At 42.8% G+C, this 11402-nt stretch overlaps 1 pseudogene; it reads right to left on the bottom strand.

Moving 5' to 3' along the window:
* Positions 1-661: 661 nt before the first annotated feature.
* On the bottom strand, positions 662-1388 carry LOC114515312 (annotated as a pseudogene).
* Positions 1389-11402: the final 10014 nt, after the last annotated feature.

Raw genomic sequence — 11402 nt, 5'->3', positions numbered from 1 at the left:
TCAATCCTTTTACCCTCTTCATCTAGGCTCCCATCTCCCCTCCCATCGGGCAACCATCAAAATGTCCTCTGTATCTATGAGTCTGTTTCTGTTGTGTTTGTACATTTCTTTAATTCTTTCGATTCCACATATAAGTGAGATCACATGGTATTTTTCTTTTTCTGTTTGACTTATTTCACTTGGCCTAGTACCCTCTAGGTCCATCCATGCTGTCACAAGTGGTAAGATTTCATTCTTTTTGCAGCCGAGTAGTATTTCAGTGTATATATGAACGTCTTTTTATTTTTATTTTTGATAGTCATTGAGTTTTATATTTTTAAGTGACTAAATCTAATGAAATAAAAAAACAGGTTTACTAAAGAGGTCTGAAAGACAATAAGGGGTCAAACTATACAGCTAAAGAAGGAGGTCCCCCTTCCTCCACACCCAAGCTCCACAGCTCCCAGGAAGACCCAGGGCAAGCACAGGGCACTGGAAACTCATGTATGCTCCAAATCCAAACCACACACTTTCGTTTTTGTTCTCCTCTTAAAAGTTATTAAAGAGCCAACCGCAGGAGTCAGAGGGGTCTGCCCGTGCTCTGTGGCAGGCGCATCAAGCTAGGCCAGCATCAAGCTTGGGCCCAGCGTCCCTCGGTTTTGACCATATCTGCCTGTGTGGCTCACTCCTGCACTATGATTCTTGGCGTGCACTTATCCAGGTATGCGAGTCTGCACAAACAAGTTTTCCAGGGTGCCCCCAGGAGACTGTGGTGCTGGCTTCCGGGAGGGAACCCCATGAGGTGTGGCCCGGTTCTGGCATGCAGCCCTTGAGCTGAAGCCTGCTCCCCGTCTGGAACCAGGTCTGGCTGGGGGAACACCTAGAGTCTGCTGCTGAGCTTGCCTTGTGGTTTCTGTTTCTGTTTAGTTTATTTTACTACTTCAGGAAATAATTCACAAAAGACTTTGTCTCTTAAATTAAATGCTAAACTGTGTACAGCCAGCTGCATTTTCATGAAGCTCAAAGACTCTACACTGGCCAGGATGGGGCCCTTCTCCACCATGTAGCTCAGGAGCCCAGTCAGGATGGTAGAGTCCTTCTGGACCAGGCCAGGTTCCATCTGTGCAGGTGGAAATCCGCAATAGAAAGGAAGACACAGCCTCATATTGCCCTTAAATTTTTCATTGGGGGTCATCCTATAAATATTGGGAGGTTTAAAAGGAAATTCTCCAGGAAAAATGAGTTTTCCATGGTAATAGTCACTTCATAAGGAGTCATCTCAGGGCCTCAGACCACATAGTGCCATCCAAGAACATTGGGAAGAGGGGCTTGGTACAGATGCAAGGCTCTGGGTCTTTGAGATACAAAGGCAGTCCTGTTTCCATTGCTGGGCTCCTGCTATTGCTCATCGCTGCCATCCCGTGTATGTGCCACCACCACACTTGGGCTCACTGTGGTCTTGAAGGAGAGTCCACCATCCCAGACTGAGCTCGCAGCACCGCCATCTCAGCTTCCAAGACACCCACATAGTCTTTATCCACTCGAGAATCACTGGGCACTTTAGTTACTTCCATCTCTTGGCTATTGTAAATACTACAGGTTCCATGTGCACCTCACAAGGATGTATACTCTGCTTCTTTGGAATTGTAAATGCTTATTAACTTTAAAAAGCAAAACTGCTTTACAAGTCCAGTTATTCAGTAAAGCAGTACAGTTTATGAAAAATCCTGAAGTAAGTGGTTTCCAGAGCATGGTAGCCCTATAGTGGCCAGCAGCATGTGCACATGGAGCACCCAACTCCCCACCTCACTGAGCTCATTGGCCATTTTAATTACAGATTGAAATTTGCCTTTCTTTTTAAACCCTAATGCATCAATCCTAAGTTTTTATTCCATTTCCCTCTCCATTATTTATTGTGTTCTGTGTCTTGTAATTTCTTGGATTCTTTGGGGAAGTTTATAGGAGGGGTGAGCCTATGCATGCTTGAAAATGTCTTTATTTTGCACCCACACTAGAATGCTAGTTTGGCTAGGTATTGGATTCTAGGTTTAAAATAATTTTTTCCTTCAGAACATTAGAAGAATTGCTGAAATATCTTTTAGCATTCAGCATTGGTGATAGAAAAGTCTGTTGTCAAGCTGCTTTTCCTTCCATTGTGATAACCTACTTTCTCTCTTTGGAAGCTAGTAATATTTCTGTTTCATCCTTGATATTCCAAGATTCTACCACAAGTGTCTAGAGTTTTAAATTATATTTTATTTTTATTCACTCTGCTTAGTATTCAGTGAACTCTATCAGTCTGAAGACTGTTATCTTTCTTTAGCTATGGAATTCCCACTCACCATCCCATGATTTATTTGAGTATGTACTTATTTATTAAATTTACTTATTTAATCCTCACCTGAGAACATGCTCATTGATTTTAGAGAAAGGGGAAGGGAGCAATAGAGAGAGGGAGAGAAACATCAATGCAAGAGAGAAATATTGACTGGTTGCCTCTCATAAATGTCCCTACCTGACACTGAACCCACAACTTAGACATGTGCCCTGATCAGGAATCAAACCTATGAACTTTTGGTTTACAGAACAATGCTCCAACCAACTAAGCCACACTGGCCACGGCTCTTTGAGTACTTCTTCACTCCCATTTTATCTATTCTCTGTTTTTAGGACCCATATTAGACAGATGTTGAAATTTCTGGGTTTATCCTCCACATCTCATTACCTTTAACCCACATTTTTAATTAGTTTGTCTTTCCATACTGAGCATTAGGCGAATTCTTTGTTTTGATCCTCCAGTCACTAATTTCCCTTTAGCTGTGACTATTTTGGTATTCATCCATCTATTGAGATTTTGAAGTTAATCTTCAGATTTTACTATTTGCAATTACTTTTTTATGGATGAATTATCTTCTCTCATCTATCGTAAGATGGAAATTATAGCTTTTATAATGCCTTCTTTGTTTTTTGTCTTCTTGGTTTCCTTTTGTTGGCCTTCTCCTTTATTTGATGTCTTTTTATAGTGGTCTTGGTTTTTCTCAAATGCCTCAGGATTCTTGGCCTTCTGTCCATCTCTATATCTAAGCATTTCTATTAACTCTCATTTTTGATGTGTCATGCCTCCCACTGATGACTCTTGGAGTGGGGTGAGCTCTATACTTGAGAGATGGATAAGTTCCCTGTCCTTCCTAGGACCCTGGGGTATGTATGTATGGCCTTGCTGCTGGACCAGGTATCCATGTGCTTGGATTTAGCTGGGGACAAAAACTGTGGTCCAGGAATGGTGATCTTCCTGATTTCACCACAGCATTATGGAATTATTTTCTCTTTCCTTTCCCATTTCTTCTTCTTCTAATTAAAGAACTCTTTTTTGTCACTTATGGGATTTTGGTTAGGAGGGAGGTCAAATGGGGGTGCTTGGTCCTCCATCTGGCTCTAATCTGCATTTTTAGCAAAGCAACCAAGTTTGGAAGTTTAAAACTAATGACATTAAGGCTGAGAGATTTCTTAATGTAAATATATTTTAGCAGAGTTAATGAAGACTTGGAGTGCTTACAAAGTTGGATGTATTACATGTGTGACAAATTATATATAAAGCAGATTTCATTTCCTTTTTTTAATCAGCAAAGAAAAAATGTCAAGAAAACCACATCTCTTACATTTTAGCTGCACATTCTAAAGGATAATGCACATTTAAACATTTTCATTATTTGCTGTTAAAATAAATAAAGCTTTACAATAAAATCCCCCAAAGTCTAAAGTTCAAGTTCAAGCCAGCCAGTAGCCCCTCATTGAGAAATGGTCCAGGCTTTGCCAAAGAGGCCTTTGGTCCCTAGCTGCTGCTGTTGGCAACCACAGTGCAGTTTCTCCACCCCACCCTCTGCACCAACCCCCCTCCCCATCTCCTGTCACTATGGTAATGCTCACTAAGTAAAGTGAACAGTCCCAATAGTGTGCACTGGCGCCTTCATTGGCATTTTATCAGTGGCTGTCAGTTTCCACACAACAACAGCAATCTAATCAATACATATTTGTTGAATGCCCACTATGTGCTTGGTCCTAGAGCCACAAAGGTCAATAGGAGGAGATGCTTTCTCTCAAGGAAGCTTCCCATAGGGGAGAAAGGGCACACACAGGGACTCCATGGATCAAAGTGGAGCCCAGCTTTCCATGTTGTTGTGGTTACTGAATTTAAAAATGTTTTATGTTTGTGTGGGCATAATCCTTTTAAAAATGATGTTTAATTTTTCAAGTGGAAGATACATTCACTCTTTTTTCCCTCCTTCATCTAGCTAACCACTTCTGTTAGGTTCTTGTCTCTCCTTCTAGTGTTTCCTTATGCAATTATACATGAATATGTATTTTAATTTTCCCTTCCCAGAAAGAGTGGCATGCAATACACTTACCAATACATCCTGGAAATCTTCTCGTGCCATCCACAGAAATGCTCCTTGTTATCACCCACAGTCTCAGCAGCCCCTGGGGTGGGGTGGGGTGTGCACCATTTGAGGGTCACTCGGGATGGTTGCAATCACTTATAGGGATTCCTCGATGACTACTCTTGTTTGTGCACTGAGTGTGTGCATGTGGCAGCATGTGCAGAGCTGCTTTCCAGCAATGGACAGTGGTAGGAAAGGGCATGTGTGTCTGTAACAGTGGCACGTTAGCCAGCTCTTCTCTCCAGGTGTGAAACCATTTTACCCTCTCCCAGCAATGCCTGAAGAGCTCTCCCTCCTCTGGGAGAGTATTTCTAGCCCTTTCTTATTTTCTCATCCAAAATACAACTTCACTGTGCCTCAAAGGGTTGTATTTGTTCTCCAGTATTAGCACAAGTGCAGCTTAGAGGTGGGCCAGGGGAGGAATCATTTAAGGGAATCCAGAATGTTTAAGGGATGGTGTGGAGCATAAGCTGGCTGGGGTTCAGGCTCAAACTGCTGAGCAGTGGGAGGGAAGGTCAGGGACAGATTGTGGAGAATTTGGGCTGCCAATCACCAAGAGCTTTGGATTTTTCCTGCAGGCAATAAATAACCACTGAAGGTATCACATTGGAGGGAGAAGATGGTTAGAGCCATGTCAAGGCAGATTTGAAGCCCACTGGTTTTGTTGGAGGGGTCTAGAGACTACTTCTTAATCCTTACACATTCCTGCTGTGTTTGCTCTGGTGATAAGAAGTATATATAACATTGCTATTCAGCAGGTGTCTGTTGCATTGCATGGATTGGGGTAGGGGGAGAATTCACAGCCAGGAGGCATAACAGCTCTGATCAGCTTTCATACTAGATGGGGTGAAGGACCACTTTTCCATTTGGCCCCTCAAGAACTGTTCTAAGCATTGTTATTCAATACATAGTAACTGAGACTCTGAGTCACTTCAAGCTCACCAGCTGGCTAGCTCCTTTGACCAAGGTTTTTTAGCCTCTAATCCTGCAGGATGATTTCTCACCTTCAAGGAAGAGGTGGTCCTTATGGAGCAATCCCTTGTCCCAGATGCCATGAAAAGCAGGCGGCAGATACATAACTTAGGCCAGGTTCCCAAGACTTCACTTAGCTGTTTCCCATTCACCCACAGCCTTGCCAGTGCTGTTGCCTGACTCCCTGAGGTACAGAAGGTTCCAGGGAAGTAGCCTTAAAGTTCTGTGCTTAGGAAACAGTGCAGACTTTCTGTCTTGTGATTGAGTGTCAAGAACACAGAATGTGAGGGTGGGAAAGCCCCAGGAGGAAGCTGGTCTCTCTGGAGCCAGGCTGAAGCTTGGGGCAAGGCCCTTCCCCAGCTGTGCTTCCTGCAAGGGCGGTTTCCATGGGGAAAGGGAGGCTTGCCCGCAGAGAAGGCTGCAGGATTCCCTTCACAGATGCCATTGGCACTCGCTACTAGAATTCATGGTCTGGCCATTTTGTTCCATCTTATCTTTATTTAACTAACTCCAAAAAACTGTCTGTGTTGTTACTTGCCACAGCCCAAAAATGACAATGTAATCATCATCCATAATGCTTCAGAGAGGACATGCCACCACTGAATGACTAGAAGTTCAGAGTCATGGGAAGGAAATGAAGGGTCTGAAATGGGAAAAGATGTCAAAGTCACGCCCAAGGTCACCCTTGATTTTTCAGCGCATGCTTCCATTTTCCAGGTCAGCAGGCTGTGGCTGTGTGTTTGCAGCCCTGAAACAGTCCCTTACAGGCATGGGTCTCCTCGGGCTCTGCCCTCAGGGTGATTCTGGTGAACCTGGCACTTTATCTGAGGAGTCAACGCTCAGAAGAGCTCCATGATAATGGTGGAGACAAAGGCTGTGGTGGTGGGCAAGGACTCTGTCTGGGAAACCAAGATGTTCTGAGTGGATTCCATTTAATCCAGCTGGAAAGGCACAAAGGATAGAGGCCCCAGGAGATGGAGTGGAACAAGCTCTTCTCACATGCTTAACACCCTGAAGAAGTGGCCCTGGGCCACCTGTTCTTCCTGGACATACTGAAGGTCACCTGACAGAGTGGAACAATTTTAGTACCAAGTGTCACTGGGACATGAAAAATAAAACTCAATTTAAACCCTTATATGAGTCAAACCAAATTTATTTCATTTTCTAAGGGGCAAATATTTTTTTTCCTAATCATCTGCCATCAAGTCATGAACAGGGACAGTGACATTCCTTGTGCTAAATGCCTCTGCCCCCCACAAGCTAATTAAACACATTTCTTTGGTTCTGTATTTGACCAGTAAAAGGAAAATGAGGGAAGGGAAGAGAGAGTAAATCAGTTCATTTGATGACTCCTTGGCAAATATTTTTTGAGCACTTACTATTTTCAGCTCTGAAATTGGAATGTAGTGAAGACAGACCCAGCCCTTGCCCTTATGGGCTGAGTTTGCTGGTGGTTCAAGGAAGCGAGCAGCCAGCCTGAAAATCTAGGTTTGACAGGTGAAGTGGTTGGGTGGAGTGTTGGGAACTGCCCTGCCTGGTTTCAGAAGCTGTAACCCCCCCGCCAAGGCTAAGGCTGAGGAACTGACCTTTGGACTAGAAGCCACTAAGGAGATAAAGCTTATCTCCCTGGCAGGAGTGCCACTTCTGCTCCTTTTACTTCATCCATAACTGGCCCCCAATGCTTGGTTGGGTAGCCAATGATGGGTAAGATTCTCCAAGGGGGGAATGATCTAAGACAGGCATGATCACGTGGGAGGCCCCCAAGGAAGGACTTGGGGGGCTACAGCAAAAGGGGGTGATGGATCCTCGCCCCTCTGCTTTGACAAAGCCTAAGTCCTAATTCTGTCTGCAAGAGGTCTCCTACAAGAAGTCTCTTAATCTCTTGGCTGCCTTGCTCCCTTTGCATCACTTAAGCCTGAAACAATGACAGAGGGTGGTGCAGCCCAGTGCTGGAAAGGGCAGGTTCCCCAGGGCAATCAGGCCTAAGAAAGAATATGTAAAATCCTGTGAAACCTGCTTTATTTAGAATGCTCTCAATTAAATAAGGGTCTAAGCAAGAAGTGAGTTTGCTCCTCAAAAGTTTTATTGCTCTTTAGCTATAAGACCCTAGCTTAGAATAGGCCTTCAGAATTCTTTGTTATCTATTGATTGATCCTTACTGCCTGACAATGATTAATGAGCTTTACCTGTATTCTTGTGCAAATGAACCCAATAAAAGCCCACTGAGGAAAAGGCTCTTAGCCCTTCTCTTCTGAGAGATGGGCAACCTTTCCTCTCCAAGCAGATCATGTCTTGGTAGACTTATTCTCATTCGTGGCAGCGGGGGATCCCTGCAGGTGGAGCCCCTTCACAGAGGAGGGACAATTGAACTGAAAATACAGAGGTGAGAGAGGGAAGCCCATTCCAGACATAAAGCTGAGGGAGCAGCAGCTAGAATACAAAGTGTGGAGAGGAACAGGCAGGGCCTCCAGCTTAGAGGGTGAGCTCCATGCCACATACAGTGAGGCCTTTTGCTCACAGAGGTAGAATGGGGAGGACAAGGCTGTCACAGGGACAGAGAGTCCAGTGAGACATTTAGTAGGGAGAGGAGGCAGAAGGATGGGTGCAGATTTGAGATACCTAAGACAGACAGGTGGTATGGGTAGAGGGGGCATGGGAGGGAGGGGTCAGACTAAAAAAACTGAAATATACACAAACACATAGAGGCTACATAACATGTTACTAAACAATGAATGGGTTAACAATGAGATCAAGGTAAAAAAATCAAAAGTTACCTTGAAACAAGAGAAAATGAGAACATAAAACCCAAAATCTGTGGGACACAGCAAAAGCAGTCCTAAGAGGGAAATTCATAGCATTACAGGCCTTACCTCAAGAAACAATAAAAATCTAAAATGAGCTTTTTAACCTTACACCTCAGGGAACAAGAAAAAAAACAACAAACAGCCCAAGTGAGTAGAAGAAAAGAAATAATAAAGATCAGAGCAGTAATAAATGAAATAGTCTATCACACATAAAATATCAATACAAAAATATAAAATATCAGTGAAACCAAGAACTGGTTCTTTTGAAAGATAAACAAAATGGATAAACCTTTAACCAATCTCATCAAGAAATAAAGAGAGAGGACCCAAACACATAAAATAAAAAGTTAGAGAGGAGAAGTGACAACTGACACCACAAATATAAAGGATTATAAGAAAATGCTATAAACAACTATATACCAACAAATTGGACAATCTGAAACAAGTGGATAAGTTCCTAGAAACACACAATCTTCCAAAACTGAATTGGGAAGATTCAAAAAATTTGAACAAACCAATAACAAGTAATGAAATCCAAGCAGTAATAAAAAAAAATCTAACAAACAATTCCTGAACTGGTTGGCTCCACATGTGAGATTTTAAAAGACATTCAAAGAAAAACTAACACCTACCCTTTTCAAACCATTCCAAAAATTCAAGAGGAGAGAAACTCTCAACCTATTTTACAAGGCCAGCATTATCCTAATTTGAAAACCAAATAAAGACACTACAAAGAAAGAAAATTTTAGGTCAATATTCCTGATGAATATAGATGCTAAAATTCTCAATAAAATATTGTCAGACTGAGTTTAGCAACACATCAAAAAGATCTTACACCATTGTCAAGTGGGATTTATTCTGAGGATGCAAGGTTGGTACAATATTTGCAAATCTATAAGTGTGATATACCATATCAAAAATGAAGGATAAAAAATCATATGATCTACCAATAGAGGAGAAAAAGCACTTGAAAAAATCCAGCACCCATTTATGATAAAATTTCTAAGTGAAGTGGCATTAGGAGGAACACAGATCAACATAGAAAGACCATATATGACAAACCCAGAGCCAACAGCATGCTCAATGGGTAAAAGCTAAAAGCATCTCTCTTAAGATGGGGAAGAAGACAGGGATGTCTGCTTTCACCACTCTTATTCAACATAGCACTGGAAGTCCTAGCCATAGCAATCAGACAAAAAGAATAAATAAAAAGCATCCAACTGAGAAAGAAAGAAGTAAAACTGTAATTGTTTTCAGGTGGCATAATACTGTGTACAGAGAACACTAAAGATTCCATAAAAAAACACACACTACTAGAACTGATAAATAAATTAAAGTATCAGGATACAAAATAAATATTTAGAAATCAGCTGCATTTTAATATACCAATAATGAACTCTCAAAAAGGGAAGTTAAGAAAACAAGTCAAGGACTTCCGGCAAGATGGAGGCATAGGTGGACGAACCATACTTCCACGCACAACCAAGATTAGAACAACAACAATTTAGAGCTAGAATAAAACCCAGAACTGACAGAAAATTTATCTGAATGGAAGTTGGACAGCCAAGAAGTTGAAGTAGACCCGTTCATCCAGACCGGTGAGAGGGGTGTTGAGGAGGAGTGGGTGAGGGTCGCGGCATGCGGAGATTGGGGAGAACTGAACGCATGAGGCACTGGGAGCGCGTAAGCCTTCTGGGACATGCCAGATTGCAGCAGTGGGCCCTGAGTACGCAAGCAGCAGCTGGCGGACCCAGTGAGGTGGCATTGTGGACCAGGGCAGAATATGCAACCCAGGATCCCAGAGAAGGGACTGAGATCCCAGGAGAATGGAACTACCGCCATTGTTCCCTCCTGCTCCTGCCCCTGCCCCATCCCCACATCACAATCTAGCCACTGGGGTGCCCAGCCCCAGTGAACACCTAAGGCCCCACCCCTCACCATAACAAGAGCGACCAGACTGGGGGGAAAAAAAACGGAGAAAGAGAGAAAGACAGTCTCCAACAGAAGAACAGACCAGTCCCCCAGGACTCATCCTCTTGAGCGACCAAGAAATAGCCAATCTATCAGATGCACAGTTCAAAACACTGGTGATCAGGAAGCTCACAGAACTGGTTGATTTTGGGTGCAAATTAGATGAAAAAAAAATGCAGGTTACCATAAAAGAGATGAAGGAAGATGCACGGAGGGCCAATAGTGAAGGGAAGGAAACTGGGACTCAAAACAATAGAGTGGACCAGAAGGAAGCAAGAAACAACCAAGCAGGAAAGCATGAAGAAATAAGAATTCAAAAAAACAAGGAGAAGCTTAGGAACCTCCAGGACATCTTTAAATGTTCCAACATCTGAATTATAGGGGTACCAGAAGGGGAAGGGGAAAAGCAACAGGTTGAGCACGTATTTGAATAAATAATAAAGGAGAATTTCCCCATTCTGGCAAAAAAAAATAAACTTCCAGGAAATCCAGGAAGCTCAGAGAGCCCCAAAGAAGTTGGACCCAAGAAGAAACACACCAATGCACATCATAATTACATTAGCCAAGGTAAAAATGAAGGAGAGAATCCTAGAAGCAGCAAGAGATAAGGGGACAGTAACCTACAAAGGAGTTCCCATGAAACTGTCAGCTGATTTCTCTAAAGAGACCTTACAGGCAAGAAGGGGCTGGAAAGAAATATTCCAAGTCATGAAAGACAAGGACCTACAACCCAGATTGCTCTATCCAGCAAAGCTCTCATTTAGAATGGAAGGGCAGATAAAGTGCTTCTCAGATAAGGTCAAGTTAAAGGAATTCATCATCACCAAGCCCTTTTTTTATGAAATGTTAAAGGGACTTATCTAAGAAAAGAAGATAAAGAAAAAACATGTATAGTAAAAGGACAGCAAACTCACAATTATTAACAACCACACCTAAAGCAAAACCAAAAGAAACTAAGCAAACAATTAGAACAGGAACAGAACCACAGAAATGGAGGGCACATGGAGGGCTAGCAGCAGGGGGGTGGGAGGAGGGGAGAGGGGGAAAAGGTACAGAGAATGAGTAGCATAGAATGTAGGTTGAAAATAGATAGGGAGGGGGTAAGAATAGTATGGGAAATGTAGAAGCTAAAGAACTTATAAGTATGACACATGGACATGAAGTAAAGAGGGGGAAGTGGGTGGGAGAGGGTAGGGTGTACAGGGTGGAGGGGAGAGAAGGGGGGAAAATGGGACAA

Source organism: Phyllostomus discolor, chromosome 8 (assembly GCF_004126475.2).
Source record: "Phyllostomus discolor isolate MPI-MPIP mPhyDis1 chromosome 8, mPhyDis1.pri.v3, whole genome shotgun sequence".
Taxonomy (NCBI): Eukaryota; Metazoa; Chordata; class Mammalia; order Chiroptera; family Phyllostomidae; genus Phyllostomus; species Phyllostomus discolor.
This window is presented reverse-complemented; position numbering and strand designations above follow the sequence as displayed.